This window comes from Triticum urartu, chromosome 5, assembly GCF_003073215.2.
Source record: "Triticum urartu cultivar G1812 chromosome 5, Tu2.1, whole genome shotgun sequence".
Taxonomy (NCBI): Eukaryota; Viridiplantae; Streptophyta; class Magnoliopsida; order Poales; family Poaceae; genus Triticum; species Triticum urartu.
This window is the reverse complement of record NC_053026.1, coordinates 577,851,221-577,859,699: the sequence shown is the minus strand read 5'-3', so window position 1 is coordinate 577,859,699 and position 8,479 is coordinate 577,851,221.

The following is an 8,479-nucleotide window of genomic DNA, read 5'->3' as shown; positions in this document are numbered from 1 at the left end:
CGGGGCGCGTGGGCGAGGTGCGGGCGTGGCCACCGGGCAGTGAGTGTGAACGGCGGCGACGGCGCGGGATGCGAGCGGCGGGGCACGCGCAGGTGTGGTGGGTGCGAGCGCGGGCCGGATTTGGTAACGGGGAGAGAAGAGGGGCGGACGAGGCTCACGACAGGGTTGTAGGGAGACGGCAGTGAGCTCGGGGAGGGTCGAGGTGGTCCGACGACGGCGGGGACGAGGGAGACGACAGCGACGGGGACGAGGGAGTCCGGCGATGCCGCGGTCGCGGACGAGGCCCAGAGCGACGATGTCGAGGTGGCGGTGCGCTGGTTCGGGGCCGGGGAGGCGACGGGTGTCGGCGACGGCGCGTCGAGGCCGTGAGCCACAGCGGCAGCGGGGCGGCGCTGGGAACAGGCGCCGGTGTCGGGGAGCGCGGGGTCGGGAGGGGCGAGCGCCAGGGGTCGGGACGTGGCCCGATCCAGATGGGAGAAGGGGATCGAGCGGAGTGGGGGTCGAGAGGAGTGGGGGGAGCGAGTGGGGCGACGGGTGGTTACGGCTAGGGTTTCGGGGGGTTAAGGAGAGGGAGAGGGAGTGGGCCGGCCTGTTGGGCCGGTGGAGGCCAGCTGGGCCACTTGGCCCAGCAGGGGGGGGGCTTTTCTCTTTTGTTTGTTTTTCTTTTTCTTGTCTGATTTGTATTTTCTTTTCTTTTATTTCCTTTTCTGTTTTATTTAGTTTAAAGCACTTAGGCACTTTGTAAAATTATGTTTTCTTCACTATAATTACCATAGCAATATTAGACACACACCGACCATTTTAATTTTAATATTTGAAATTTTTTATTTTTTGCTTAATTTTGAATTTGAATTCGAACCGTTTTCGAACTAACACGAGATTAGCAACAGTAATCGAGGTGACGTGGCATCATTAGCAGAGGTTCACTGTAACCTAATTATCCGGGCATCACAGGTTTATGACATAGGACTTAGTGTTTAAGTTTTACTTTCCAGACATGCTAAATTATCATTTGTTCTTATCAAGTTTCAGCAGTTGTAACTTGCAGTGCCGGAGCCAGGATTTGAGCATTGGAGCGGGCAAAGCGGACAATGGCAACATATGTCACAAGAGATGTGGGCTAACACGTGAATACACAATAAGGTTTTCTATAAGTTTTAGCTTATTTGGGATTTTTACACGTGTCACAATATTTCGATTGGGAGTTTGCAAAGCAATCGATCAAGATGTCTCCACAAGTAGATTGCATTTTCAATAGTGGAGTGATGCTTGATTATTTTATTTTTGTTTTTTAATAAAAAGCTCTTTATTCTTGAAGCCTAAGAAACTTCAAAATATTAGACTTCCCACCAATATTTCAGATTTAGTCTTCTGCGATTCTATGTTAGTGGTTAGTGAGTGAATACACACACAACCTAGACAGAAAGTTCCTAACAAATACTTTGATCTATATCTATCTAATACTAGGTAGTTGTAATTGATACGTCTCCAACGTATCTATAGTTTTGTATTATTCTATGTTGTTACAGTATCAATCTTGGATGTTTTATATGCAATTTTATATCATTATAGTATCAATCCAATGCCAGTTTTATGTTTTTTTGCTTGTTTTTGGCTTTTCAAAAAGTGAATATTAAACAAAATCTGAATGAAAACAATTGGATTAATTTTTTCCGGATAAGAAGGGGACCTAGAAGCTTCGGGGGGAGACCGGACGAGATACGAGAGAGCCATAAGCTCGCAAGGCGTGCCCCTGGGGGGGCTGAGCTTGTGGGCCCCATGCAGCTCCGTTTGACCTAATTCCAGGCCTATAAATTCCCAAATATTCCCAAACCAATAGAGAGCCACCCAAAACACTTTTTCTGCCGCAGCAAGCTTTTGTTCTTTCGTGATCCCATCTGGAGGCCTTTTCCGATACTCTGCCGGAGAAGGAATCGATCACGGAGGGCTTCTATATCAACCTTGCTGCCCTACCGATGATGCGTGAGTAATTTACCACAGACCTACGGGTCCATAGCTACTAGTTAGATGGCTTCTTCTCCTCAATGTTCTTGGAGTTCTATCCGATGTAATCTTTTTTTATGGTGTGTTTGTTGGGATCCAATGAATTGTGGGTTTATGGTCTGAATATTCATGAGAGAGAGAGAAAGAGAGGGAGGGATGGAGGGGGTGGGAGGGAGGGAGAGAGAGAGACGGACCTCCCAAGCAGCTCAGTAGATGGCACACATATTCTAGTGATTTCACACAAATCATGACCATCTGTACTTCAGTGGATATGTCTACTAAACTACTCCTTACCTGCAACCCACTAACACACATAAGCATTATTGTCCAAGTCTAGCTAGTTTACACACATTTAAAGAAAATATCAAGAGGGATTCTACCAACGTATAAGCTAGAAGTAGAATACGTGTGTGTAAGAACATATATCCACTTGAGCAGTAACACAAACAAAAGACATGCCCTGGATAGTAGCCAGTGTCAAGGTAGAGCCTGTATTTAGGTGATTCCTAAATCTGAAATCAAGAAAAAGACAGAATAAGAGATAAGGATTGCCATGCACTGCATGTGGGCTTCTTCCCTGGTTCAGCACGACATGAAGAACACAAGAAGTTGCATCCATGTTCCTTAATTGTTAATGCTACAATCTACAAAAGTACAGGAAACAAAGGAACAATTCACCTAAAAATTGTGAATGAAAATTTTGGGAGGCAGGGCAACTGGACTAACCTTCAAATGAGTTCTTCTAGCAGTGGTGATGGTGGCCAAAACACTAGTAGAAAACAGGGCTTTGGTCCAGGCCGGGCCAGCCCATTAGTCCCGGTTCAGTCCAGAACCGAGACCAATCTGGGCATTGGTCCCGGTTCGTGAGCCTAGGGGGGCAGCCGGGCCACGTGGGCCATTGGTCCCGGTTCATCTAGACCTTTTGGTCCCGGTTGGTGGGATGAACCGGGACCAATGGTCTGAGCTCCTGGCCCACCACCATTGGTCCCGGTTGGTGGCTTGAACCGGGACCAAAGGCTCCCCTTTAGTCCCGTTTCATGTCACCAACCGGGACCAATGAGGTGCCTATATATACCCCTCGCTCGCGAGCAGAGCACCCCAGTGCTCTGTTTTTCTCTGGCCGAGGGGGAGAGGGCTTGGTGGTGCTCTAGCTCACCTCCTATGCACACAAGGTGTTCGATGGAATGCCCGAGCCACACTACTTAAGCTTTCTCCTCTTCAAGCTCGACCTCCAAGCTCCATTTTCCATAATATTTGTCTAGGTTTAGCGGTCCGTCACGCCCCGTCCCCGTCTTCACCGCCGTCGATCACCCGCGTCGAGCTCATCGCCGGCACCACCGTGGTGAGCCTCTTGCTCTTATCTTCTTTCTGAAAGGAAAAATATTCTTACTTGTATGTTTACATAGATACTTGTATTATTTTCTTACTTTTATTATTGCATCTTATATAGTGCGATGGTTTTGGTATCCGCCCCTGTCGGCCCTCGTCCTGTCTATGATTCGGATGTGGTATATATATTATCTTTATAACTATTGGTTCATTTATTGTTTATGAAAATTATGCCGACCAACGTGACATAGATTTTATTTATGTAGGATGTATGTGAATCGGAAATGCCAGCCGACCCTATTGTCGAGAGGTTAAATTTAGTTGAAGAAGAAAACAATTTGTTGAAGGAAAAAATAAAAAAAATTGAGGAGGAGAAGATGATATTGGAGTTGCATGTTGCGGATGTCGTCGATGATCACAAGATCAAGATGGATGCAATGCGCTTGAAGATTAGAAAGATTAGAAAATATGCCATTCATACCGAGGCTTGGTATCATTATGTCGTTGGATCAATTGTTACCTTGGTTGTGATTATAATCGCATTTGTTTTCGCATTGAAATGTTTACATAGTTTTAATGTATGGTTTAATTAATTAGATGCTATGGAGAGCTATATGTTGTTAGATGAGAACAATGTATGCACTTTGGATTTAATGTGATGATGAACTTCTATTAATTTGGACACTTAATTATATATAATGCACGCAGATGAACCGGCAATGGATGTACGGTGACAGACACACCCGCGAGTACATTAAGGGCGTGCGTGAGTTTCTCGATGCGGCTGAGGCAAACAAGCAGAATGGTTTTATGTGTTGTCCATGCACTGAATGTGGGAATACGAGGTCTTACTCTAACCGGAAAATCCTTCACTCCCACCTGCTTTACAAGGGTTTCATGCCACACTATAATGTTTGGACGAGGCACGGAGAAATAGGGGTTATGATGGAAGACGGCGAAGAAGAAGAGTACGATGACAACTATGTGCCCACTGAATACGGTGATGCTGCAACGGGGGGAGCTGGTGAAGATCAAGAGGAACCAGACGATGTGCCCAATGATGCTGCAACGGGTCAAGCTGTTGAAGATCAAGAGGAACCAGACGATGTGCCCGATGACGATGATCTCCGCCGGGACATTGTCGATGCAAGGACGCAATGTGAAAGTCAAAAGTAGAAGCTGAAGTTCGATCGCATGTTAGAGGATCACAAAAAAGGGTTATACCCCAATTGCGAAGATGGCAACACAAAGCTCGGTACCGTACTGGAATTGCTGTAGTGGAAGGCAGAGAATGCTGTGGCTGAAAAAGGATTTGAGAAGCTACTGAAAATATTGAAGAAGTTTCCAAAGGATAACGAATTGCCCGACAGTACATACGCAGCAAAGAAGGTCGTATGCCCTCTAGGATTGGAGGTGGAGAAGATACATGCATGCCCTAATGACTGCATCCTCTACCGTGGTGCATACAAGGATCTGAACGCATGCCCGGTATGCGGTGCATTGCGGTATAAGATCAGACGAGATGACACTGGTGATGTTGACGGCAAGCCCCCCAGGAAGAGGGTTCCTGCGAAGGTGATGTGTTATGCTCCTATAATACCACGGTTGAAACGTCTGTTCAGAAACGAAGAGCATGCCAAGTTGATGCGATGGCACAGTGAGAACCGAAAGAAAGATGGGAAGTTGAGAGCACCCGCTGACGGGTCGCAGTGGAGAAAAATCGAGAGAAAGTACTGGGATGAGTTTGCAAAGGACCCAAGGAATGTATGGTTTGCTTTAAGCGCGGATGGCATTAATCCTTTCGGGAAGCAGAGCAGCAATCACAGCACCTGGCCCGTGACTCTATGTATGTATAACCTTCCTCCTTGGATGTGCATGAAGCGGAAGTTCATTATGATGCCAGTTCTCATCCAAGGCCCTAAGCAACCCGACAACGAAATTGATGTGTACCTAAGGCCATTAGTTGAAGAACTTTTACAACTGTGGAATGGAAACGGTGTACGTACGTGGGATGAGCACAGACAGGAGGAATTTAACCATAAGGCGTTGCTGTTCGTGACCATCAACGATTGGCCCGCTCTCAGTAACCTTTCAGGACAGACAAACAAAGGATACCACGCATGCACGCACTGTTTAGATGACACTGAGAGTATATACCTGGACAAATGTAGGAAGAATGTGTACCTGGGCCATCGTCGATTTCTTCCGACCAACCATCAGTGTCGAAAGAAAGGCAAGCATTTCAAAGGCGGGGCAGATCACCGGAAGAAGCCCGCCATGCGCACCGGTGATCACGTGCTTGCTATGGTCAATGATTTACACTACGCAATCTTTGGAAAGGGCCCCGGTGGACTAGCTATTCCGAATGACGCTGAGGGACACGCACCCATGTGGAAGAAGAAATCTATATTTTGGGACCTACCCTACTGGAAAGACCTAGAGGTCCGCTCCTCAATCGACGTGATGCACGTGACGAAGAACCTTTGCGTGAACCTGCTAGGCTTCTTGGGCGTGTATGGGAAGACAAAAGATACACCTGAGGCACGGGAGGACCTGCAATGTTTGCACGAAAAAGACGGCATGCCTCCGAAGCAGTATAAAGGTCCTGCGAGCTACGCTCTTACGAAAGAAGAGAAAGAAATCTTCTTTGAATGCCTGCTCAGTATGAAGGTCACGACTGGCTTCTCGTCGAATATAAAGGGAATAATAAATATGCCAGAGAAAAAGTTTCAGAACCTAAAGTCTCATGACTTCCACATGATTATGACGCAACTGCTTCCGGTTGCATTGAGGGGGCTTCTATCGGAAAACGTCCGATTAGCCATTGTGAAGCTATGTGCATTCCTCAATGCAATCTCTCAGAAGGTGATCGATCCAGAAACCGTACCAAGGCTAAGAAGTGATGTGGCGCAATGTCTTGTCAGTTTCGAGCTGGTGTTCCCACCATCCTTCTTCAATATCATGACGCACGTCCTAGTTCATCTAGTCGACGAGATTGTCATCCTGGGGCCCGTATTTCTACACAATATGTTCCCCTTTGAGAGGTTCATGGGAGTCCTAAAGAAATATGTCTGTAACCGCGCTAGGCCAAAAGGAAGCATCTCCATGGGCCATCAAACAGAGGATGTTATCGGGTTTTGTGTTGACTTCATTCCTGGCCTTAAGAAGATAGGTCTCCCTAAATCGCGGTATGAGGGGAGACTGACTGGAAAAGGCACTCTTGAAAGAGACTCAATAATATGCAGGGACGGATATTCTTGGTCTCAAGCAAACTACAACAGTTCTACAGAACTCTACCTTGGTGACCCCGTATGTCGATGAACACAAGAATAGTCTGCGCTCCAAACACCCGGAGCAGTGCGACGACTGGATTACGTGTGAACACATCAGGACTTTCAGCAGTTGGTTGGAAACACGTCTCAGAGGTGACAACATTGTTTGTGATGAGTTGTACTTGTTGTCCAGGGGACCATCTTTGACTGTATTGACTTACAAAGGATACGAGATAAATGGGAATACATTTTACACGATCGCCCAAGATCAAAAGAGCACCAACCAAAACAGCGGTGTCTGCTTTGATGCAGCAACCGAGAGCGGAAAGGACACATATTATGGTTACATAGTGGACATATGGGAACTTGACTACGGACCTGGTTTTAAGGTCCCTTTGTTTAAGTGCAAATGGGTCAATCTGTTAGGCGGGGGGGGGTACAGGTAGACCCATAGTATGGAATGACAACAGTGGATCTGAAAAATCTTGGGTACACTGACGAACCATCCGTCCTAGCCAATGATGTGGCACAGGTTATCTATGTGAAGGACATGTCTACTAAACCGAGAAAAAGAAAAGATAAGGAAGCGAATACATCATACGATGAGCCAAAGCGCCACATAGTTCTTTCAGGAAAAAGGGACATCCTGGGAGTGGACGGCAAGACAGACATGTCTGAAGATTATGAAAAGTTTCATGAAATTCCTCCCTTCAATGTCAAGGCTGACCCAAGCATCCTGATAAACAATGAAGATTATCCATGGTTACGGCGCAATAAGCAAATGACACAAGCGAAGAAAAAGTGAAGACTTTCTCCCGCAACTATTATGATGATACCATGCCAACTTTGTAACACACAAACATGCTACCATTGTCCGTTTTGTACATGCACATGCTATGTGGGTGAAATTATGATACCATCCCAACTTTTAACTTTTTCAGAGTTCGTTTGAAATGCTTTCATGTCTTATGGTTCGGCCCTCGTAATACCATGACCATTAGTCCCTGGCCCATGCCAACTTTCAACTTTCAACTTTCTAAAACTAATGGCACTAACAGAAAGTTTATAATTTTGCTCCTCGCCCCTGGCTCATGACCATTAGTCCCGGTTTGTGTCACAAACCGGGACTAAAGGGTTGGTCCTCGTTGCGGGCAGAGTTTAGTCCCACCTCGCCAACCGAAGTTTAGTCCCGGTCCTCGTTGCGGACAATAAGTATTTTGTTGTAAGTAGAAACAAAATAAAATAAATAAAGCAACAGAAAGTTTATAATTTTGCTGACCAAAAAGCAAAAAAGAATTAAAAAATAAAGCAAAAAAGAAAAGAAAATAAATAATACAGAAAACAAAACAAAAAACTAAAAAAATAAAAATAGCAACAATAAGTATTTTGTTGTAAGTAGAAACAAAATAAAATAAATAAAGCAACAAAGAAAACAAAAAAACAAAAAAAGTGCCACCTACTGGGCACCCACGGCCTAAATACGACTAGAAACCCTGCCATGGGCCAGGATTCAGGCCCGCGGGAGGCCCAGTAGGCCCACAGGCACACATTGCACGTTAGGCCCGAAAGCCTGCTTTAGAGAGGAGCTCGAGAGGGAAGGCGCACCACACCTTATAAACAGGTGCGGCTCCCTCTCAACTAGCGAGGTGGGACTAAACATTTGGACGCGGGGCAGCACAAGGCCTTTGGTCCCGGTTGGTGGCACCAACCGGGACTAAAGGGGGGCATTGGTCATAGTCCCGGTTGGTGCCACCAACCGGGACCAAAGGCCGCCGCTTCCCGCCCTTTGGGCTGCTGAAAAGAGGCCTTTGGTCCCGGTTGCTGGCACCAACCGGGACTAAAGAGGGAATTAGTCCCGGTTTACGCCACCAACC